This window comes from Balaenoptera physalus (genome assembly GCF_965194825.1).
Source record: "Balaenoptera physalus genome assembly, chromosome: 15".
In the NCBI taxonomy this organism is placed as follows: Eukaryota; Metazoa; Chordata; class Mammalia; order Artiodactyla; family Balaenopteridae; genus Balaenoptera; species Balaenoptera physalus.
In genome coordinates, this window is record NC_138894.1 from 75,468,519 (window position 1) to 75,493,899 (window position 25,381).

General features: G+C 42.0%; 1 protein-coding gene across 17 annotated transcripts in view; it reads left to right on the forward strand.

Moving 5' to 3' along the window:
- Nucleotides 1-25,381, forward strand: part of LOC309643434 (uncharacterized protein) — a 113,287-nt gene that overhangs the window by 21,062 nt on the left and 66,844 nt on the right. Inside the window, exon 3 of one of the 17 annotated variants that reach the window (XR_014253755.1) lies at nt 1,671-1,734. The exons of the other annotated variants lie outside the window; for them this stretch is intronic. The gene's annotated coding sequence lies outside the window, so the exon portion shown is untranslated. The remainder of the gene's footprint in view (nt 1-1,670; nt 1,735-25,381) is intronic. 17 annotated transcript variants of the gene reach the window in all.

The window sequence follows — 25,381 nt, forward strand, 5'->3', positions numbered from 1 at the left end:
AAAAAACAGGGGGCTTCCTTGGTGGCGCAGTGGTTGAGAATCTGCCTGCCAGTGCAGGGGACGCAGGTTCGAGCCCTGATCTGGGAAGATCCCACATGCCGTGGAGCAACTAGGCACGTGAGCCACAACTACTGAGACTGCGCGTCTGGAGCCTGTGCTCTGCAATAAGAGAGGCCGCGACAGTGAGAGGCCCGCGCATCGTGATGAAGAGTGGCCCCCGCTTGCCGCAACTAGAGAAAGCCCTCACACAGAAACGAAGACCCAACACAGCCAGAAATAAATAATAAATAAATTTAAAACAAACAAAAAAACAGTACAAATAATTTGTAAAAAATAATTAATTAATTAATTAATTAATTAATTAAAAAAAAAAAACAGGGGGCTTCCCTGGTGGCGCAGTGGTTGAGAATCTGCCTGCCAATGCAGGGGACACGGGTTCGAGCCCTGGTCTGGGAGAATCCCACATGCTGCGGAGCAACTAGGCCCGTGAGCCACAGCTAGTGAGCCTGTGCGTCTGGAGCCTGTGCTCCGCAACAAGAGAGGCCGCGATAGTGAGAGGCCCGTGCACCGCGATGAAGAGTGGCCCCCGCTTGCCGCAACTGGAGAAAGCCCTCGCGCAGAAACAAAGACCCAACACAGCCAAAGATAAATAAATAAAATAAAGAATTAAACAAAAAAAAAAACAGGGCTTCCCTGGTGGCGCAGTGGTTGAGAATCTGCCTGCCAATGCAGGGGACACGGGTTCGAGCCCTGGTCTGGGAAGATCCCACATGCCGCGGAGCGGCTAGGCCCGTGAGCCACAATTACTGAGCCTGCGCGTCTGGAGCCTCTGCTCCGCAACAAGAGAGGCCACGATAGTGACAGGCCCACGCACCGCGATGAAGAGTGGCCCCCGCTTGCCGCAACTAGAGAAAGCCCTCGCACAGAAACGAAGACCCAACACAAGCCATAAATAAATGAACAAATAAATAAAAATTTTAAAAAAAAATTTGTTTAAAAAACAAAAAAAAAAAGAAAAACAAACTTTGGTGTGCTTACAGTTCCCCAGAAAAATAATTTAAATCAATATTCCCAGCCCAACACCATAGATTTTGATTCAGAAGTGTGGGACGGGGCCTGAAAAAATGCATTTTTAATAAATACCCGAGGAACATTTACTGTAGGTGACCTTCAGACCACCCTCTGGGAATCAGTGACCCAGTTCTAGAAAAAAGGAGAGACTAGGAGTAAAAATTTGCCAATGTTTCTCCAGCACTGGCCTTCCCTGTCCAGCTGAATAGTAGATCATTTGCCCACCCGGGACTGTATGTCCTCGCAATGAAAAGAAAGACTGCTTAATGAATATAGCCTTTCCAAACATCCAACTTGATTTGTTCAACTTCCATATTTAACATTTAACCGTCTGACTTTAATCTGATTTCTTAAATATGTTTTCCTACCAGCCAGAGTGTGTGCTGACCAAAAACATGAATTTCAGTCAGTAGTTGTAACTCTCATAGGTAATGAATAAATGGCATTGTATTTATTAATTAGTCTACTATAACTCTGATTAATGTGAATCAATTCCCCAGAGCCAGCTCTCTCCCGAACAAACTGAGAACAATGACTTTATGAACGTGCAAACTTCAGGGCCAATGTACATTTTGAGGCCTGATTTATCCTTTCCTTAGTATCACTGAGCTGGAAGACACATTTTGAGACCCAGAATCCTGACACCTCCATCCCTCCAAAGGGGTAAGTTTATCAAATTTAATAAAACAATTCATAAAAAGTTATTCACTTGGGCCTTAGTCTTCCTTCCTTGGCTTTTAAACACCTGTGACCTCTGAGATCTTGAGGGGCATGGTGATGAATTTTTAACAGCCTTGCCCTTTTGCTCTTCTCATATGTCATTTGATTGATTTGGAGCATGGTATCACCTGGTAAATCTGGAAAAGACTTACAGGTGAGTTTGGCCAGAGACAATGCTATGGAGACTGAACCAACCCATATTACACACCCACCTTTCCTTATTACATATTTTTGAAATAGAACAAAAACATGAGGCAGGCAAAAAAAACATGTTACAGTTTCCACAGTCCCTCTAAATGAGGAAATTATCGGGTATTTGCCCCTGCACACATTCCACATCCTGTGCTGTGGATGGAAGACTTACTCTTATTCCTGCTCTCTTCCCTGCCAGCCACCCTCTAGCCTTCTTTCTCTTCCCTCGCTCACCAAGCCTACTCCTCCTTTTGGGCCTGTCCCAGGCCTTCTCTACTGTAATGTTCTTTACCCTCATTTTCCTATAATTGGCTCCTACTTTTTGTTCAGGTCTTAGCTTAAACTGATGACCTCCATCTATTACGTTATACATTTTTGTTTTCTGTAGCACTCACTAGCTACTGATATTTTTCTTGTTTGTTTGTTTGTTTATAGTCTGTCTCCCTCAACTAGAACATAAGCCCTGTTAGGTCAAGAATCATCTATTATGTCATATTTTCACGGTTATAGCTACAGTGCACCAAACTGTGCCTCACACAGGAGAGATGTTTGGGGAGGAGAAAAAGGAAGACAGTGGGGAAAGACTGGTTCTGAGCTGAGACTGTTTCTGGTTGTCCAAGGCATCCAGCTAGCTATTTCTTTGCTTAAGAGTCAAATACTTTTATCCACCTCCTTTGGAAACAAATCAGAGATCTTAAAGATGTGTTGAGTTTATTGCGAAAGACTAACAGTGGTTAAAGACCAGATGAGTTACACTGAGAGTCTTTACAAGGTATTTGTCATCATTAGCTCAGTCTCATAAATTATTGCAATATGAGATCAGCAAAAACTGCTTACGTGCTTGAATTCAGGTAGTTAAGTTTTAAAGTATAATAAAAACAGTTATACTGAAAGTTTTCTTTCCAAAGAGCTCAAAAATGCCTTTGTTAGCAGTAAATGGGGTAATGGCTTCCAAAGAAAACTGGAAGTAGGAAATGAGGTTTCCTTCTGGGAGTTAAATGGGTAAGGTACACACACACACAGACACACACAGACACACACACACACACACACACAAATATGGTAAGTCAACTGAAAGAGTAAACTGATAGATAACCAGTGTGTAACTGGAAACACCTATAAATTCAGCCAAGGTGACTTGGGGGTAATCTCAGGATGGCAAGCACCAGAATGTGACTGTTAATTTAACAAGTGTAAAGGTAATTGTTTAGAGAAAGCCTGGATGAACAGCGGCGGTGGGCAGAGCTGCTGTTAGCCTATAGCATAGACAACCCAAGCTAAGAAGCCAGAAGTTGATAGCAGCTTCCCAAATAGTGTTCATGGGAGAAGGGGCCTTGGCCCAAGGACTTGAGCTCTTAGGTCTCTGTGGCAAATGTATCCTTTGATAAATCATCTCCCTACTTCTCCTTATGCAGATTTGATGCTCTAAATACAGAATTTAAATCACTTTTTTCCCTGTCTACAGGGAGCAAATGCCTTGATCTGCTGATGTGAGGGCCCATTGGCTAGCTGGTTGCATTTATCATTAAAATGGAATAAATTAGTATTCTGGCTATATAGCAGTCTCTGCGAGCTTGGGTTAGTGTGAGTCTACCCCTGAGATAAAGTTCTAGAGCAGAGTGACTTGTTGGCCCCGTACTGCATGGCAGAGAGTGGACCAGACAGGCTAGCTCTGAGAAGAGAAGGGCTGATCTAAGCTCAGTTCCTTCTCCCAAGTTCAACAGTCATATAATTCACAAGACTTCCTGAGGGGATGTTGAGTGAGGGGAAGATGAGAGGCCAGGAGTGATTCTGCTGACGCATCCCCAAACAGAGGAGCCATGGGTACTTTAGTCCACGGGTTGACAGATTTTTTCTGTTAACGGCCGGGTAATAAATACATTAGGTTTTGCTAACCACAGAGATAGGTAGGTCCAAGAGGGGAACAGGGACCAGAGGGGCCAGACAAGAGCTATTGCCTCCTAGGACACTTGGGAGAACAAGGGTTTTTAGAACTAAAGCAGAGGGGGAGGCAGGGCAAGGTGAGACTTTTAGAGAAAGCTAAGGAGAAAATGCCTTTAGCCAGGAATGAGATGAGCTCAGGTAACCGGTGGGAAGTACCAAATCCAAGGGCTCTCTGAGACATCTCATACAGGTCTCCAAGCTACATACTTACCCCCGGTGGGTCTGTAACTGCCTGGCTCTGCTGGGTCCTGTCAGCGCTGTATCATTCATCTAGATAAAGGGATCTGCCCCTGGAGTTTGGATAATACACCTAAATTGCATCCCAGGGAATGAACAGGCATCATTTTGAAACTGGATCCTTTAGCTACAATTGAGTGTCTGTTTCGTTGAGGGGGAAACAAGACTTACTGAAAGAACCCAGTTCAACCAACTTTGCTGTTTTGGGGGTAAGTATAGTAGGCAGTCTATATTTTTGCCTATGATAGCTTTTTCATTATATATTTCATTCTTTGGGATTTAAATCACTTTAAATTTTTATTTATTTAAATTCGAAGTATACAGATGAACAGATTAGTGTATTGACTAGATGAAGAACCAGGATCACAGAACAGCTGGGGAGCTGGTGACAGAAATGTACATGGAGCTTGGTCTCCAGGTTCTAATCTCCTATTAAGACTCCCTTACAGCAGTGATTCTCAAATGCTGTGATGGATAGGGATGGGCAGAGGGGCACTGTGTAGTTTGAAAAAGCTCTTATCCCTCCCACTTGAAATTCACTGATCTACAATCCATCTCATTTTACCTTGGGTCTTCTTGAAACCTCTTCAAAAAAGCAAAACAAAACATGAGTTTTACAACTCAAGCTGGAAGATGGTTCTCCTTATTTAGAAGTGGCCAGCAGAAAAGCTATAAAGAACAGAATGATTCCTGAATCAGCAAACCATATGAGCTTGGATGATACAAACCAAGAGCCTGTGCCTGGGATCAGCCTTGTACACTGGCAATAAATCACAAGATTCAACCATTTTAAGGCCTCTCTTTTCCAAAACAAGAGAGGAGTATGTCTCAGACTTGTATCCGTTTCAAAAGGATCAAAGACAAGTAAATTCTTTTAGAATTTGAATCTGTGGAAAGTAACTTGAGTAAGATGACAAAACCATTCTCCACCAAATGAGGGTGAATTGAAGGGGTACTGCACTTTCAAAACACACCCATACCAACCCCCCAGCCCCCATGGATAAAGTGTAACTGTGGGACTTTAGGTAGGTTAATAACATAAGGAAAACGTTTCGAGAAGCCTGGAAGAGACAGACTGATCCTGGCCTCAGCATTGGAGAAAGTCTATAGCTGCATCAGTGTAGCTGTTAAACACTTCATCTGAAATAATATGAAACCTAGAGTCATCAGCCAGATGTAGAAAACAAATTTATGGTTACCGGGCAGGGGGTGGGTAGTAAAGGGGCAGTGGAGGAGGGATAATTTGAGAGATTGGGATTGACATATACACACTACTATATATAAAATAGATAACTAATAAGGACCTACTGTATAGCACAGGGAACTCTACTCAATACTCTGACATGGGCTATACGGGAAAGAAAATCTAAAAAAAGAGTGGATATATGTATATGTATAACTGATTCACTTTGCTGTATACCTGAAACTAACACAACATTGTAAGTCAACTATACTCCAACAGCAACAAAAAAAAACTAGAATCATGTACATTTTACAGTTTGAATGTACCATGGAGAAGTTATCCAGATGAAGAAACTGAATCCCTCCTCTGGACTCAAAATCTGTGGGCTGGGCTGGAACAGGAACCTCATGCATGCCTCTAGCAGAGAGCATATATCACACGGTATTCCCATTGTCTGAATTCTCTAGACTGGGCTTCTTGACCCCAAAGACTGTATTCTTCATCTTTGAATTCCTAACATCAAGCACAGTGTCTGACAGTAAGTGTCCACTGATACTTGTTAAACCAATCAGAATAAACAAGAGTGTAAGTCCTAGGGCAACAGAGGGAAGAAAAAAAATTGAGAGGAAAAATCTTTCTCTGATCTCCCAGGGCATGGCAGGGCAAAATTACCCAAAAAACCAAAAGTGAGCTTGACCTCAGTGTGTCTTTTTTAAGGTGAACACCCCAAGTCACAGGTAAGCATTTGCTAGACTGCCCAGAGCTATCACTTCCATCATTGCTATTAACAGCATGGCTTGCTTATTTTGTCTTACTGGAGTATTAGAATGAGTTCACTGACAATTAAGTTCCCTGCTTTAATTATGGCAGAAATAAAAATTAGGCAGACAATTGCCTTTGATTCAAGTATCTCAGAAATGTTTTACTTTTGAAGTCTGAAGTATTAAGGGTAGAAAAAAACAGCCTCTTGTTTGAAGTTAAAAGTACAGGTTATCTCCTCATGGAAAAAAGATTAAATGTAATTCTATGTACCTTATGATTATAATGGTTCATCAGATTTAGTAACTGTTGAGAAACAATCATATCTTTTCTGTATCTTAATTATTTGGTTCTTTTCTCTGAAAAGACTAAAAATACATGAACCCTTAATTTCAATGGCACAAAGTATTGTGCACTGCATATTTGTAAGCTAGCCACAGGACAAAGGGAAGCCATAAAGAATTAAACATTACATTCTCTTAAGAAAGATTTTCTTTCAGTATTACATAAATAGCTTTGTGCTTTTCCATTTTCTTTTTGAAACCAAGTAACCCTTTGACATTTCAAAGTGAAATAACCATACACACAGTTTTTATATAGAGGCTAAGATGACTTTCTTTTTTTAAAGAACTAAGTGTAATTAACCACACATGGCATATTATTCATTGTCCTATGACCTTTGTAATTTAATTTCATATTCTGAAAATATTTGCTTCTAAATTTAGTCAGGAAAATGAGGGAATGTCATAGTTGCTTTGCTGGCTGTACATTACAAGGGATTATACCTAGAAGAATTTTCAAATGTGGGTGTTTAAAAAATGTATGTTGTTTGTCTGCTTTGGCATGTAAAAAGTTTAATAAAGCCTAGTAATTTGGATTTATAGAGAGACTACCCACCCAAAGTCCTGAAAAATTCTAAGTAACTGTAAAGGCTAGTGCCTGGTAGGGTCAAGGAAAGGAAGTAGACTGGGCAAGGGCACCAGTGGAGACCCACGTACCCTATGTTCACATATTTAAAAGCTGTAAAAAAAAAAAAAAGGCTAAAAACTGTTAAATAAGATTGTCCTATCCTTCTGTCTTGACAAATCAACGACAAAATCCCAAAACCTGATAAAGCTGTAGTCTCAATATGATGAAAGGTAGCAAAATATCCAAGCTGGCTGAATTTAATTGTTGCACATGTTTGGATGAGCTAATGACATTTTGTATGAGTGACAAAAGACTTAAATAATTCATAAATCATTCATTTATTCCACAACATTTTCTTCATTTCAGCAAAATCACTGATTATGTTCTTAAAGATTTTCGTGTAATGTATTCAATTGACAGTAATAACAAAGTAAAAATAAAGTGTAATTATATTCAAAATGTTTAAAATTTGAGTATATTTTTATCAAAATGTAAGTTAAGTGAATGTACATTTTAAATTATAATTACTTTGAATATTTTCAAAAAGTTATTGCTTTAAAATATTTGTATTATCTATTAAAATTAAAGGCAAAATAAAAACAAATACATGAATACACCAACATTTTAAATAAAGATTATTTAAATATAGCTGAACTTTAAATTTAACTCTATTTGATTAAATCTTATTAAATATATTTATAAAATTAAATTATTGCAATTCTCATTTTTAATATCTATCTAGTCAATATAGAGAATCAGTATTATGTTTCATGCATGCTACATCCACATATTTACATTTTAAAAGTAATATGAATGGTTTGCTATTGTGAAATATCCTCAGTCACCTGTGCAATTATTGCAAATACATCTAATTCTCAAGTACCTCCAGGATTATGAGATGGAACACAAAGAGAAGAAAGAAAAGGGATTCTCAGCACTCCTGGCTAATGATACTTTGTTATGCAAGAACCTATTGCATTCATACTCTTTGAAAAGAAAGATTTGACAACTTAATTCATTTGTCTTTTCTTATCTAAGAGCTTCTGTCACTCAGATCTTTCCAGAGTAGTTTTTATTTCTAATATGGGCAGCAACACAACCCACAAACCTTTTGTTTTGAAGACATAGGGCAAAAGAGGTACAGAACTGCTCCCGTGAGTTCAGGATGGTGTTATCTCAAGAAGAAATATTTAGGGTAATGGGTCACATTTGAACCAGCATGAAGTGCTGGATCTCTGGGGCCAGAGGCCTGGCCTTTAATCAAGTTAGTGTGTGTGTGTGCGTGTGTCTGTGTGTCTGTGTGTTAAATACTAGGTGCAGGTCAGGGGGCTCTGCTCTCTGGGTATCGGGGAAATTCAGGAGAAATCATGCTATAAAACACCTCTGGTGTCAGAATTCAGAAGCACATATTTACGTGATAGAGATCCTGCTTTAATTAGCAAATTACAAATAACATTTATGCCAAAAATCTACTTCCCATTTTGCTGTGAGCATAGTTCTTTTTTCTTTTTCTTTTTCTTTTCTTCCTTCCTCCCTCCCTGCTCCCCCTTCTTTCTTTCCTTCTCTCCCACTGCCCCCTATGTATTGACAGCACAAATCTAAACTGGTCTGGGATATATAAGTCAATTTGCATTCTGAACTTGGTGCCAGAATTCTGGGTTTTTTAGCAGTCTTACTGAGATATAATTCACATACCATACATTTTTATCCATTTTAAGGGTATATATCAATTTTTTTTAATTTAGCAATTTCTTTCTTTAATGGCACGTGATTTTTTAATTGAAGTATAGTTAATTTACAATGTTGTGTTAGATGTCAATTTTTTTTTGTTTATTTGCAGAGTTGCTCAGCCATCACCACAATCAACTTTAGAACATTTTCCTTATCCCAAAAAGAAACTGTGTAGCCATTAGCAGTCACTTCCTATTTCCCCCCAGACTCCTCTTCCATCCTTCTCCCTTCCATCCCCTCCCCAGCCCTAGGTAACCACAAATCTACTTTCTGTCTCTATAGATGTGCCTATTCTGGACATTTCATATAGTTGGCATCCCACAATATGTGGTCTTTTGTGACTGGCTTCTTTCACGTACAGGGTTTTCAAGGTTCACCCGTGTTGTAACATGTCTTAGGACTTCATTCCCTTTTGCTGCTGAATAACATCCCATTGTATGTATATATCACATTTTGGTTTTTTTGGCTGTACCACGAGGCATGCGGGATCTTAGTTCCCTGACCAGGGATCGAACCCGCACCCCCTGCAGTGGAAGCGTGGAGTCTTAACCGCTGGACTGCAAGGGAAGTCCCACTACATTTTATTTAGCCATTCATCAGTTGATGGACATTTGAATTGTTTCCAATGAACATTTGAGTTGTTGGTTATTATGAATAATGCTGCTATGAACATTCGTGTACAAGTTTTTGTGTGGATGTATGTTTTCATTTCTCTTGGGTATATACCTAGGAGTGAAATTGCTGAGTCATATGGTAACTCTATGTTTAACATTTTGAGGAATTGCCAGACTGCTTTCCAAAGAGGCTATACCATCTTAAATTCCCACCAGCAATATATGAAGGTTCTGATTTCTCCACATCCTTGTCAACACTCATTAGTGTCTATCTTTTTTGTTATAGCCATCCTAGTGAGTGGGAAGTGGTACCTCATTGTGATTTTGCTTTGTATTTCTCTAATGGCTAATGATGTTGATATTTCTTTTTAATTGGCTCTTCCTGAAGAGAGAGAAAACAAAAATCTTTGTAAGCAGCCTCCTCAGTGCCATGCTCATGGTGTTTAGATATAAGCCAAATCATAGAATGAAAGTGTTAGAAGGGACCTTAGACCCAGGGCAGGCTCCTGCTTTGCAACCCAGCTCACCTGTGGTTCTTCCACTGTCAGAAAGTTCTGATCTTTAGCATCTTTAGTGAGATCTTTTTTTTTTAATCTGAAACTTTTTTTTTTCCTGAAAATTTTAGTTTCTGGGCCTAGCTTTGCTCTCTGAAGCAAGGTAAGCTTTGTCTTCACCCCAGGATCCATCTCCTTCATTTGACTAAACCCATCTACATATTTTTAAAGACAAGCTTTGGCAGTCCACTAAGTTGTTGCCTTTTCCTTTTCCCTTTTGGGTTAATGAACGCAGCCTGAGGCTGGTGTTGCAGATGTGGCCACCCTTTCAGGCTCAGACAACTCAGCAGGGATCCTCATGGAGAGCCCTTAGGTCAGAAGGGTACAGACCAAAATCTGGGCAGGGGGGCATATGTAACTTGAAGAAACATTCTGAAATCACCTTGCTTTGGTTTTAGCTACTATTTTTATTTTGAAGTTTCAAATAACTTTAAGAGGGGGTATGTGATTTTTATGTTTACTGAGAGGGAATAAAGGTTGAAAGGTGTTGAGGATGCAGTCTATACAAACAGACTGGTCCTCCTGCCTTCTGTATAAAAAAAGATACTTTGAGCTCATTTCCCTCAACCTGGCACACAATGAAAAGGCAGCTGCGATTGCTGCATGAGTGTGTGACTGTAAGTGTGTGTACCTGTCCATGTGTCTGTCTGTTAGCTCCAGGTCTGCTGGGAACCTGGTGTTCCCTCTCTGATTCATCACATCGTTAATTCTCTCTCTTTAGACCTCTCAAGGATTCTCTCTCCTGCGTTTGCTCAGACTCTGGAACTCTGTGGGCAAAATGTCCTAAGCTGATTTCTCTTATTTCATATTCCTAATCCCCCATTCTTCCTCATCCAAACTGATGATTTTTCTCTAGAAGACACTGTGCCCCATTCTCCCTTTCTTAGAGAGACCTCATCTTTCTCTTGCTCTCTGCCACCACCTCTGGAGCCTGGACTGTTGCACTGGCCTCCCTTCTCTCTCTAGTCTTTCTACTCTGCCTTTGCCAACAGCTGCCACACTGATTTCTGGAAGCACAAGATCCCCACCCTCCACTCCATAGCTTGGAATGGAATTAGAGGCCCTTCAGAATCTGAACTTCTCACCTTCGGCAGGGGGCACGTCTTTCTCTCTTGGCATGGCTCCAGCCCAGTGACCTAGCAGCTACAAGTGGCCTTCATGGGTGGGTGACTGGATCCCAGGAATAGTTCACTGAATTCCTTTCTTTTCCTGGGATGCACAGAGCTCATGCTCCTCTCAAAGGCTTTGCTTTGGGCTGGTCCCTCTGGTTGGAGCACTCTTCCAAGAGTTCTCCCCTGGGCTCAGTCTTTTTCATGATTCTGATGTCAGCTCAGATAACACTTCCTCTGAGCCACCTTCTCTGGCAGGCCTCAAAGGGAACTCGGTGACAGAAAGGATTTCTTCTGGGGCTTCCCTGGTGGCGCAGTGGTTGAGAATCTGCCTGCCAATGCGCAGGGGACACGGGTTCGAGCCCTGGTCTGGGAAGATCCCACATGGCGTGGAGCAACTAGGCCCGTGAGCCACAACTACTGAGCCTGCGCGTCTGGAGCCTGTGCTCCACAACATGAGAGGCCGCGATAGTGAGAGGCCCACGCACCGCGATGAAGAGCGGCCCCCGCTTGCCACAACTAGAGAAAGCCTTCGCACAGAAACGAAGACCCAACACAGCCAAAAAAATTAATTAATTAAAAAAAAAAAGGATTTCTTCTGCTTTGTTCACTGCAGTATTCCCAGCACCCAGAACAGTGCTGGCAGACAGCAGACACTTGGTAAATACTTGCTGAATTATTAGAATAAAGTAGCTTCTATATAAAGTACTAGGTTGCATAAATTCTGCCATTCTGCCATTCTGTGTTGGGCAAGAAAGAAACTGAGGAATGAACAAAGAAAGGAGAAACCAACAAGGGAAGAGGGGAAAATAGCTCCTTATAGGGCAGAGGACAAACCTGGATAGCTGGAGAGAAAATAGGGCACAGGGTTCAAGGCCTGTTCTTCACTTTCTCTGATGTGGAGAATGCTTTCTGCTATGATTAAAGCAAAAGCCAGGCTTAACTTGCAGAAAAGGACATTTTTGGAGAAACCAGAAAAGGAAACAATCCCTCCCCACATCCCTCTTGCCTCTCCTGATTTTCCAGTTTTCATCACCAAAATTAAAAATGGGTATATAAGTGTTAATTCTCACCACATATTAGATAATTCCTTAGTTAAAAATATCAGCCAAAAATGGGGTCCAAATTCAAAGGACACAAATTCTCTGAATTATATGAAATTTTAAAAAGCAGTTCCTTCTAAAGTGTACATCATTTCCTGAAACTTTTTGGCTACTCTTTAAGGTGTTTTGCTCATGATTGGCTGACAATATATAAAGAAACTGACAATATATAAAGGACGTTCCCAACTCAGAACCCCATTGTGCAACTATTCTGGATATTTTGTCAAACTGGATCTTCTGCTTCCTTTGCCAACTGAGATCAAATGGATGCATTAGGTCATGACATTAATATGAAATCGTTTCCACACTTGTTTTTCTTTCTCCATTCTTGCTCTCTTCTTATTATGTGTAACAAGTCAGATTGTAATTTTGAAAGTGAGGAACTAAGGCAGCCTGCTAGCACTCTGAGGCTGAGCAATGCTGCTGATCTTGTTTAGACCTTTCAGTCACAGCCGAAGGGTGTTATCCACGTGATTGTTTAGGATGTGCCATCATCCAAGGCTAAAATGACATCACCAGAGTGAATTACTCTGGGACTTTGCAAATCTGCAGTGCAGGATTTGCCAGGGAAAATGAAACCATTAGTTCTTTTTACTCCTTCCATCCCCCATGTAAGTAAGTATTCTTTTTCTAGTGGCTTCGGTTTTATGCTGAAGAGGAACTTGGTCTAGTTCTTTCTGGTATATGAAAGTGTCAAACAAAGGCTTCATCAATGTAATTATGCAGTGCTTTAGACCTCTGTACATGCTATGTTTTCTCACCTCTGGATTTGGTGCATTATGTTTCCTCTGTCTGGCATGTTCTTCTCCCTGGCCCTCTCCCCCTGTCTTTCTGGCAAACTCCTATTTATCCTTTAAGACCATTTCAAATGACTCCTTCTAGGTAAATTTTAAGTACATACACATTTAGAGTTGTTACATCTACCTGATGAATTAACACTTTTATCAAAATGTAGTGACTCACTTTATCCCTAATAATACTTTTTGTCTTAAACTCATTTGTATGATATAAGAGCCACATTAGCTTTTATTTATTTATTTATTTTGGTGAGTATTTGACAGCTTTATATTTTTTCATACTTTTTTCTGTCCTTCTGAATCCTTAACAGTTTAACAAGTCTTTTATAAAAATATATTTGGATTTATAATATTTTTCAATCTAATATTTTCTCTATTTTTAATAGGTCAGTTTAATTCATTTACATTTATTGCAATTACTGATACATTTGGATTTATTTCTGTGATCTCATTTTGTGCTTCCTATTTGTACTGCTTTTTCACTGCTTTCTTCTCTCCCACTTTTCCAAATGTTAAACTTTGTGATTCTTCCTTTTTCACAAACACGTTTGATGGGCTACCCATACATGATTGAACCAGTAGGTTTCTGTCTTGTTTCTTCCAGTTTCTTTTTTTTTTTTAACATCTTTATTGGAGTATAATTGCATTACAATGGTGTGTTAGTTTCTGCTTTATAACAAATTGAATCAGCTATATGTATACATATATCCCCATATCTCCTCCCTCTTGTGTCTCCCTCCCACCCTCCCTATCCCACCCCTCTAGGTGGTCACAAAGCACCCAGCTGATCTCACCGTGTGATGCAGCTGCTTCCCACTAGCTATCTGAGTTTCTTCTAAGAAGGCAAATGAGAAGATTCTAGTGGATGTTTATAACTACTCATTGCATCATCAGGAAAGAAGAATAGCTATGAGGAGACTTGGTGAAAATCTTTAGTCCTTAACAATTCGCACTGGGGACTAAAGCAGTTTAGCAGCCAAGTAGCTAGTTTTCGAAACGATGAGTCAACAGTGTGCAATGTTGGATAGAGAAAGGTGGAATCTGTGTAAAGTATCTGCTTCCAGTGTGAGGATGGTACCTAAGGAGCAAATCCTTGTGTGTCTGGCATACCTATACTGCTGTGTGCTGAGACTGCGTGAGGAGGCGAGCCTCCTATGATTTGTCTCTGTTCAATCACTTGTAAAACCCTCATTCACTTGGTGTGTCATTATCATACTTGGCCTCTCTTGGCTAGAAATCAATCACAAACAAAACATAGTGAGCCATTAAATGGCAACAGGACTCAGTTATAATTGGACTGCCTGACGATCCAGAATATGCTTATATCTATTTTTAAGATTATCATTTAAATAAAAATACATATATTTTTTAACATACTTGAAGCAAGTTTTACTTTGTGGTGTCTTTTCTGGAAATTTTTTAATTGGGAAAAACAAGTATAGCAAAGCAGTTAATAGTCTGGAATTTGGGGTTTGATACAGACTGAGATTTGAATCCTGATTCTTCCATGTACTAGCCATGTGATCTAAGGCAAATTACTTAAGCAAGCTGAACCTCAGTCTCCTCATATTCTAAGTGAGGTTAATGATAAATCTATACATAGAGTTGTGAGGATTTAATAAATTAAAATACAATAAATTATAAGGTCTTTGGCATAAAGTGGTACTAAAAAAAGTAGTAGCTATTATCATGATTATTATTTTTTAAAAATAAGGAGCTTCTTGGAGGCATTCCTTCTTCAACTCTTTGTCCCTCAACTCGGAGTAATAGGTGGAGGATAGGAGCTGAAACTAGATGGTCTCTTTGCCTCTCGGATTTAACAGGCTGAGTATGGTGGAAATCCCTTTGAACTTTAAAATGCCCCGAAGGGTGTCAGGAGTATGACTTATACCCTCACGTGTGCCATCCTAAGTTAACAGACATCAAGGGTGTTGATAAACTCTTTGTTTCAGCAAATGTGACCTCCTTAATAAGGCTAACCTGATTTCATGCCCTCAAATCCTGATCTCCCCTCCAAATCCAGTTAGAAAGCTATCAGGCACCACACAGTTGCCAATCCTCTCAGTCTCAGGAATCCTTACTCCAAGGGCTAGGGGGAATCCTGTCCTGAAATGCTGATATAGAATTGAGATTGCATTTTCCTATACAAACATGATTATTTGTAGCTGATATGTACCACTGAGCTCAGTACTATTAACAATGGATAAAATAAGACCTTTAGGACCTACCTGAGATCCTAACCTCTTTAAATAATATGTTTCCCTATGGGAAATGTGTTCTCAGTTCCAAATAATTGATTTGCAAGTAAAATATTGAAATATAAACCATTAGGAAAATGGGGCTGCAATCCTTCACATCTTTCTTTTTTTTTTTTTTTTTTTTGACCACGCCGCACAGCTGGCAGGACTTTAGTTCCCCGACCAGGGAAGTGTGGAGTCCTAACAACTGGACTGCCAGGGAATTCCCCCTTCACATCTTTAGTGTAGGAAAAGGAAGAAAAATTCTGCAGACCACCCAGAGTGTAGGAACAGTTGAGCACTGTACCTTTCTCTAAACTGGATGTCAGCCAGGACAACAGATGAGCAGTTTCTTGCAAAGAGCAACGCTGGCTCCTTAGTGACCACCAGTGATGGGGACAGTGAATTAGGTTTGGTCGAATAGCCACCCCTGTTCCCTTGCTGTATCTGGATGCCTCATTATTCCTTGGAGAGTCTTTCTCAGAGGAGAGAAGACCATCTTTTTTCTCAGGGCTTTCTGGAAGTTTCTGAGTATTGCCTAGAAGGGGTCTCTGTGGCTACACTACCTTACCCTAAATTGGCCTGGCTTTAAGCAGCTCTCCAAACTCTCTGCAGGATCCCTCTCTATCCTTTTTTCACTCTTGTGTCTGGCATTTGACCACCCTGGGCAAGGGTCTTCCATCAGTCAGTCAGTTAACAGGCAGATGCCAAGAGTCTACTATTTATTGCTCAGAATTCCTCTAGGCTCTGTGACAGTCCAGAAAAGAAAAAGATAGAATCTCTTCTCTTAAGGCATATAAAAACTTGTTCAGGAAGCAGTATATCTGAGATGTTAAAACACAGGATTCAAGTTAGCCAGCCCTGATCTTTATCCCAGGTGTGTACCTTGGGTCTCAGTTTTTTCATCTGCAAAATGGGGATGATAAGGTAGCTATCTCATAAGGTTGTTATGAATTGTGTTGCCAAATAAAGCACTTAGCAGTGCCTGCACATAGTAAGTACTCAGTAAATGTTAGCAGTTATTATTATTATTTTTAATCATTATTCAGAAAGTCCCAGATGTGGTATAGACTAGTCTGGGCTGTGTAGGGACCTAATAACACTTTCCTCAATGCCCTCCTTAGTCTTCTCAGACCTGGGGGAGGAAGTAGTACTTTGTGGGTCACAGAAATGGATGGGGATGAACTGGTGGGAGAAAGGCTTTTGGGCACATTAAAGAGCTGCTGTTGACTTCCTGGCCAAGGGAGTCTGTCTGTCTTGGCTCAGTTCTGCACTGGGCTCCTTGTTGGGCTTAGAAACCAAACAACTGGAACTTCCTTTGCCCTTGAACAATTTGCTACCTAGGTGGGGATTCAAGACATAACACAAGATGCAGCTTTAATGTAATGGAGCAGAATCTTAATTAACAAGAACAAAATGATGTGGTAAAAACTCAGTATAAAGACATGCTTATTAATAAGTCTAAATTCTGGACTCTGGGTAGAATGTTCTGAGTGTGTTAATACCACCCATAGCTCTGTGGCATCACAGCAGAGAGGCCCTTTTCTTACCCCCAGCCCCAGAACCCTGCCTCTCTGTCCCCTCTGTCGATTTCTCTTCCCAGACAAAGTGTGATCTGGACCAGCCAGTGAAACATAATTCTGAGTCCTATCCACAGCCTTCAGTGATTTTGGATGAAAAGCAAGGGTGATTTCCTAGGGGAGCCCCATGTTTGTTTTCATGTTTTAAAGCAGGGACTGGTGGAGTGATGAATGGTGAAAGCTGTTTTTTTTAAAGAGAGAGGTTGACTCTAGGTGACTCTGACGGGGCTTTTGCGGAGGATGGTGTTTACTTTGCAGGCTAATGACAGGGCTGGCTTTCTGGGAGTGTTGCAATGAAAGAGATTCAGAGGCCTCCATGGACCTCCTCTCTAGCAAGGCTGCTCTGGCTGGCATCTCGAGGGCAGTTCCACTGAGCTTGGGATTTGGATGTGAGGCACAGCTTTTGTCTGAAGATTTTTAATCAGACATCTGTGTGGTTTTGCCCTCTGGATAAATGTGTGTGTTCGGCAGCAACAACATCTCATTCTTTTACTTGATTATGCAACTCTGAGAAGAAAAGCAAAACAAACAAAAAACATCGTTGTGATTCTATATTAGTTAAAAATATTGTTACAGAATTTGAAGGCACCATAGAAATCATCTGCAGATGTGAAAAGCTGAAGCCCAGAGAAGGCAAGTGCTTTGTCTAAGGTCGCACAGCAAATGAGTGACAGAGCTAAGAATGAAATTAGGTTTTCAGCTCTGGTCCTCTTCTCTTGTCGTTATTCTACTTCTGTTGACAAACATGGACAGTTTTTTTCTGCCTTTCGTTCAACTCTTCTTTTTTTCCCAAACCCCGCAAAGAGCCAAAATGATCAAGGAAATCCTAATTCACTTCCAAAGCCAGTTTGTTGTCTGTTGGCCATGTTGTGTGGCTTGCTGGTTCAATTAAGTTGTTCAACATTTCATATGAGAGCGTACAAATTACCACTGATTGTAAATAAATCAATTTAGATATTCAGGGTTTATAAATATAAAGAATTTTGCTGTCTCATCCTATCTCTTCCCTGGCTTTCTTCCCTCTGCCTCCCTCTGTTAAGATACTTTTTTTTTTTTTAAAGACTTCTCTTGGGATACAAATTCTGGTGAAATCCTTCACATTTTTCTTCTTTCCTATTTTTTCTATATGATCATTGTTATAATGACCAATGTTGTAACAATTTATATTTTGCAGATTTTTTTAGCATATTAATTTTGCCCTGTAACTTTCTCAAGTTTTCTAATGAGAAGGGGGAGCAGGGTGCAGATAGGACTAGGTAGAGAGACTTTTGAAAATGTGGGCAGGGTGTTAGTGAATGTCTGGGCAGTGGAATATTTTGTGGCACAGTGGGTATTTTGAACTCTCTGGAAACTAATAAGCAAGCTCCACACATACACTTGATGGAAGTCCTCCAGACTGTGCACAACACAGAAGCCTTTGAGAAGTCTGAACTGCATCCAAGTCAAATTACAGCCTAGTGTGCTAGTGCAAATGAGAAGCAGAGAGAATCAGAGGAAATGACCCTGGTCCAGGACCCCTAGGAAACCCAGGGCTCAGTGCTGGCTCTACCACTAGTGGTAGCTTTCTTGTCTGTGGAAAGGGTTCCTAAGAGCTCCTACCTCATGGAGTTGCTTCAATGAGAAAAATAAAATGATGTATGGAAAGTGCTGAGCACAATTCCTGGCACATAATAAGCTCCTGTTATTTGTATGAGATCCCGGTAGGCTTCTGAAGAACTGACAGTCAACTAGACAAGGTCCCTACTCGGGCAGTGAGGCACCAGGGCTATGGCCACAAGATTTGAAGTCAGACACAGCTGGGTTTAGATCTCAGCTCCAGCATTTTCTAGCTGAGTGATCCTGGGTGAGTAACCTAACTTCTTTTGGCCTCAATACCCATCTCATAGGGTTACTGCATGGATTAGGGACGCAGCTCATGTGAAGGCCCTGGCTTACTGCCTTGCATGTAGTAGCGCTCAATAAATGGTGGTTATCGTTCTAGGTTCTTAGAGAAAGGGGCCGCAAGACACTGGAGGAGTGAGGCAGCCAAGACAGCTGATAAACTATGGGGGTTGAAAGAGCATAGGAAAGCAAAGTTAAACCCTTTGGGGCCCATGTTAGTTTCCTGTGGTTGCCATAACAAATTACCGTAAACTTGGCAGCTTAAAACAGCAGAAATTTATTCTCTCACAGTTCTGGAGGCCAGAAGTCCAAAATCAGTATCAATGGGCTGAAACCAAGGTGTCAGCAGGGCCACACTCCCTCCAGAGGCTCTAAGGGAGAATCCGTTCCTTCCTTCTTCCAGCTTCTGGTGACTGTTGACAACGCTTGGTTCATGGCCGCATTACTGCAATCTTTGCCTGTGGTTTCACATGGCCTTCTCCTGTGTGTGTGTGTGTGTGTGTGTGTGTGTGTGTGTGTGTGTGTGTGTGAGAGAGAGAGAGAGAGAGAGAGAGAGAGAGGGAGAAATAGAGAGAGAGATCTCCCTCTGTTTCTCTCTTATAGGGACACTTGCAGTGCCATTAGGGTCCACTTAGATAATGCAGGATAATCTCTCCATCTCAAGATCCTTCATTAAATCACATCTGAAAAGACCCTTTTTTCTTATCAGGTAACACTCATAGGTTCTAGGGACTAGGACCTGAGGTCTTTGGGGAGCCATGATTCTTCCTACACAGGGTTTAAGGCATCAGTGGTTGGGACAGGATTCCAGTTTGCCTTTCCCTGGAGTGATGTGGCAGGGCCAGGAGGGGAGGAGAGCTGTCACCAGGACAGAGGCAAGACAAAGCAGGGCAGAGCAGGGATGTGGGAGAGACAGGTACAGACCACACAGCAACAGGCAGGGTGACATCAGTGAGGCCGTGGGGCAAAGTGGAGCTCAGCACCAGCGTCTGGGCAGGGACATGTTAACGGCCTCCAGGAAAAGGCATGAGTCACTTGAACACCTGGCCAGGGGAAGGAAGAGACCAAGGCCTGGCTGATTGCACTGCTTGGGTTCAGAGCCTTGGTGGGCTGTACTGGGAGCCTCAGACCCGAGAGCCTGTGCCTGACCTCCCTAAACTGGGCCCAGCTGGGCCGCAGTGAACAGGACCCCATCCCTGTCCTTGGCGAGATCACATCCTAGTGGGGGAGGCAGGCATATTCAAAGTGCTCTATTAGTAATGCACATATCTCTATGGGTCTGAGAATAGTTATTCTACCTGGAGCCAGATGGTGGTGGATCTAGGAACTTTCAAAGAGACATTTGAGGTGAGTCTTCAAGAAGTTTTCTAGGCAGAGGTAGGCAAAGTCTGCTTGAGAGAGAAGGAGACACATGGGGTTGGGGACACCAGCTGTGACTTTGCAGGTTTCCGGATTCCACCTTCCTGAGACACATGGATCCTTTTTCAAATCTAAACAGGCAACAGAGCATCACCAGGATTTATCTTGAACTCGGAGCTGCAATATAAAACAGAACTCCAAAACTGGAGTTAGAACATGTAAGCTCAAGTCATGGCTTTTCCTTGCCCAGCTGAGTGACCTTGCGCAAACCACAAAGGCCTTCTGAGCTCCGGTGCCCTATCTGTAAAGTGAGGGTAGTAACACCTTCCTCAGAGGATTATTTTTAGGATTAAGTAAAATAATGTGAGGGAAATGGTCTAAAAATCTACATGCTGAAATAAATGTTAGCTTTCCTCTTGCTGAGAGGTAAGGCAGCTTAGTCTGACAGACCATCACTGGGGCAAAGGCTCTTCCTGCTGGGGATGGGACAGTAGTATTACCGAATACCTTTATGGGTGTTAAAGGCATCCCACCTTACCAGAAATTAGACTTGTTTGTTTTCTCAATTGTATTTTCTTCCTCATTCTTTCCTCCCCCTATGCTCACAGGAAAACATGCAGAAGGAATCTGTCTGGTCCTTTTGCACGTTTGTGTCTCTCAATATTGCCAGTTTGAGACTCCATACTCCTGAAAAGAAGGGGGTCTCTCAGTCGTGGTGAAGCCGTGCAACTCAAATTGGGACTTGAACCCATGCGCTGGGACTCGAACCTGGCCAAAACCCAGACTGGGGCTTGAATTCACAGTCTTTTAATTAGAATCACTCACCGGTCTCAGGACTTACTGAAGCTCAGGTTCTTGATGTCTCACTGCAGAAAGAATTCAGCAAGAGACAGTGATATGTAAGAAGTGGATTTATTTAGAGAGAAGCACACTCCACAGAGTGTGGGCCATCTCAGAAGGTGAGAAGCCCCAAAATATGGAATGGTTAGTTTTTATGGGCTGGGTAATTTCATAGGGCTAATGAGTGAGAGGATTATTCCAACTATTTTGGGGAAGGGGTGGAGATTTCCAGGAATTGGGCCACCACCCACTTTCTGCTCTTTGATGGTCAGCCTGGGAACTGTCATGGCACTGGTGGGTGTGTCACTTAGCTTATGCTTATGTTATTACAGTGAGCTTATAGTGAGGCTTAAGGTCCACTGGAGGTCAGATCTTCCACCATCTTGGACCTAGTTGGTTCTAACCAGTTTTTGTCATGTCCTATGGCTATGTCATTCTTTTAAAGGTTGTGCCCTGCCCCCTTCCCTCCTGTTTCAACGGTGGCACTAATAAATACACGTAGTATGAGATAGTTCCCATCTCATAGAAATGTTCCAAGGATGAAACAAGGTACTTGTAAATTACATAGCACAGTGCAGGGTTACTATTAATTGGTTTGAAAGGGAAGGATTAGGAATAAAAAGAAGCAAAAGTTATTTAGAAAGCCAGGAGATGAAATGGTGAAATCAGCATTTTCAAACTCTCCCATGATTTCCAGTGGTTGGGTCACTGGAGCAAATCCACAGCAAATTGTGATCTGATAGGAGGGCTGCTGATAAAAGAGCCTTTCCCCAAAGCTATCTTTTTTCAGAGAGCCTGAAATTCCTAGAGAGCCTTTGTCTCTTGACAAAGACATTAAGTCTCTAGGAGTTCTCTGATAAAACAGAGAGGTAACACATTAAATCATTAACAGTTTTGCTCAAAATATTTAACATCAGCATTGGGAGCTGAAGGAGTTAAGCACGGGACAGGTAAATTTTGACAGGGGAGGTGGAGTGGGTTGAATGGTGGCTTCCAAAAGACATGCCCACATCCTGGAACCTGTGGGTGTGACTTTATTTGGAAAAAGAGTCCCTACAAATGTAATCAAGTTAAGGATTTAGAGGTGAGATCATCAGGATTATACAGGTGGGTCCTCAATCCAAGGACAAGTGTCCTTATAAGAGACACAGAGGAAGACAGCCCTGTGAAGAGGGAGCTATGCCTGCCGCTCCTACTAGGATGTGAACTCACCAAGGACAGGGATTGGTTCCTGTTCACTGTGGCCCAGCTGGGCCCACTTTAGGGAGGTCGGGCACAGGCTCTGAGGTCTGAGGCTCACCAAGGCTCTGAACCCAAGCAGTGCAATCAGCTAGACCTTGGACTCTTGGTCTCTTCCTTCCCCTGGCCAGGTGTTCAAGTGACTCACGCCTTTTCCTGGAGGCCGTTAACATGTCCCTGCCCAGACGCTGGTGCTGAGCTCCACTCTGCCCCACGGCCTCACTGATGTCACCCTGCCTGTTGCCGTGTAGTCTGCAACCAGCCTCTCCCACATCCCTGCTCTGCCCTGCTTTGTCTTGCCTCTGTCCTGGTGACAGCTCTCCTCCCCTCCTGGCCCTGCCACATCACTCCAGGGAAAGGCAAACTGGAATCCTGTCCCAACCACTGATGCCTTAAACCCTGTGTAGGAAGAATCATGGCTCCCCAAAGACCTCAGGTCCTAGTCCCTAGAACCTGCAAGTGTTACCTTATAAGAAAAAAAGACTCTTTTCAGATGTGATTTAATGAAGGATCTTGAGACGGAGAGATTATCCTGCATTATCTAAGTGGACCCTAATGGCACTGCAAGTGTCCCTATAAGAGAGAAACAGAGGGAGATTTCTCTCTCTCTCTATTTCTCCCTCTCTCTCTCTCTCTCACACACACACACACACACACACACACACACACACAGACACACACAGGAGAAGGCCATGTGAAACCAGAGGCAAAGATTGGAGTAATGCAGCCATAAACCAAGGAATGTCAACAGCCACCAGAAGCTGGAAGAGGCAAGGAGCAGATTTTCCCCTAGAGCCTCTGGAGGGAGTGTGGTCCTGCTGACACTCTGATTTTGGCCCACTGACTGATTTTGGACTTCTGGTCTCCAGAACTGTGAGATAATAAATTTCTGCTGCTTTAAGCCATCAAATTTGTCATAATTCCTTACGGTAACCACAGGAAATTAAGGCAGAACTTAGGAAGGTGAGGGGAAGGTCTGAGGTGTGTACCATTGAAGGTGTTGGCTACCAGCACTTTGAGGCAGGGAGAGACACTCACTGAGAAAAGCCCACTTTCAGGTGTTGTGTCCTCCGTTTGGTTGAACCCCCGGTTTCCCTCACCTTGCTCACTCATTGGCTTCTGCTGATTTTGACAATGGCCAGTATTTATGCCGTTCTTATTGTGGGTTTCCCAAACTCTGCTCCAGGTTCTGAGCACAAGGCAGTGAACGAGGCTGGGGGATCCCTGCCATCACAGCGTTCCGGTCCTGGTCTGGTGGAAATGCACCAGCCCTCAGCCTGTGTCTTAGCCTCTGTTCTTGCTGTCATTCACACTTGGATTTAGCAGTGGGATTGCAGAGTTCTGACCTTAACCTGTTCTTCTACTTGTTTTCAGCTTTGGCTATTTCCTGGTCCCCGCTCCTCTTCCATCTACTCCTTTCATTTTCCAGGGTTGGCACTTGGCTCCTGCTATATGCCTGGCCCAGCCTGGCACTTTTGGATCAGCTGATGCCAACTGCTCCATTATCCAGCACCTCATCGTGGACCCATCCACAGTGTATGATTCTATTTTCTGGCCTGGTCTCTTAACATCCTGCTTTGCCTCCTGAGTATAACTTCACATTCGTTCTTGGAGTTTACCACTGCTCCTGATCTCCTGGCTCTGATCCCAAATTAGATAGGTGTTAGCAATTTGCAGTTATCGACCTGCCCCACCTACCTGGATCTAGCACAGTTGGGGCACCCAGAGTAGGTTAAAGAAGCCATGATGAACTGGACAAGATTTCTGTTATTGTGATCTTGAGATGAATGCCAGCCACACCAGATGACAGTTTAATTGTCACGGTGCTTCCAAAGGAGGGAACACTTGGCTGGCTTCTTTCTTATACATTGCAGCTTGGGCCAGGTTCATAATTCTACTTTGTAGACTGTAAATAATCTCTTTGTTCAAAGCAATCTGTTTATTTTGGTGTGTCTAGCCCAATGATCAGCATACACAGCTCTCCACAACTTTCTTTTCAGTTCATCTTTTACTCTTTCTTCTCTTTCCTAGGATAGGGTAGAAAAGGTGAAAGAGAATATTTGAAAAGTCTTAAAAAATTTTTATCGAAATATAGTTGATTTACAATGTTTTAGTTTCAGGTGTACAGCAAAGTGATTCAGTCATACCTATATACATATATCTATTCTTTTTTAGAGTCTCTTCTATTATAGATTATTACAAGATATTGAGTATATCTTGTATGCTGTATACCTGTGCTGTACAGTAGGTCCTTGTTGGTTATCTATTTTATATATAGTAGTGTGTATATTTTAATCCCAAACTCCTAATTAATCCCTCCCTTAAAAGTCTTTAAACAAAAGCAATGTGTGTCTGAAGTTTTTAATAATCAAATGTATGTCCTTTTAGAACACATGGTGCTGGATGAACCTTGAATGTATCTTTCTGTTTATTTCTCTATAGTGTTGTGTGGCAAAGGAATGGGAATGTGGGGGAAGAAGAGAGAAAGGAACTGACTTTCACCGAGTGCCTCTAAGTACCAGGCACTGGGGTGGGTACTTTGCAGATATTATCTCATTTAAGGCTCACAACAATCTCCAGAGTTAGGTACTATTCTCTCATTTTATAGATGAGAAAATTGAGATAGAAGGCTCAAAAGACTTGCCCAAGGTCATGAAGTTGGGATTCGGAGCTAAAACTTGAACCTGTATACTGATGTCGGTACCTGATACAAATGGAATAATAATAATGAAAAACTTTTTAGAAATCAGCTAGGAACGGAACTAAAATACGTCCAAAACACTGGAGGCATATATTACCTCTTTGCTAGAACAAGGGCTGACATGGGCTTTAGAAACCTTGAATTTCTTTCTTAATGGAGACTTATAAGCGTAAAAGGAACTGCAGTTGTAGCTGGAAGTTGCCGCCTGCAGGTCTGCATTTTTAGACTCCGTCTTGCATTAATTAACATTCCCAGAGCTCTTTAAGATACAAAGATAAGAGCTGTCATAGGCGTGACATACTGCTCCCAAAGCAAGGAAACAGTCCGGAGACATCGCATGGGCCTGGCTGATGCATGGGTGTGTTCCAACAGCTTGCGTGGCATAGGGAAGGCCCTAGACTTTGGAGATGCACCAAAGTGAAATTCTCTGTAGGGAGATTTCAGTGCTTGGGCAGAAGGTTCTCACCCTCATTAAAATAGAAATGCTCTTTGGAGGTATTAGTGATTATCTGTTACTTTCACCTGAGTGGGAAGGAATTTCCAATTCTGTCCAGAGATCAGTTTTGTTTAGAGGAAGAGAAAACCGAAGGACCTCAGGTGCCAGGGGCTGGGAAGAGGGGC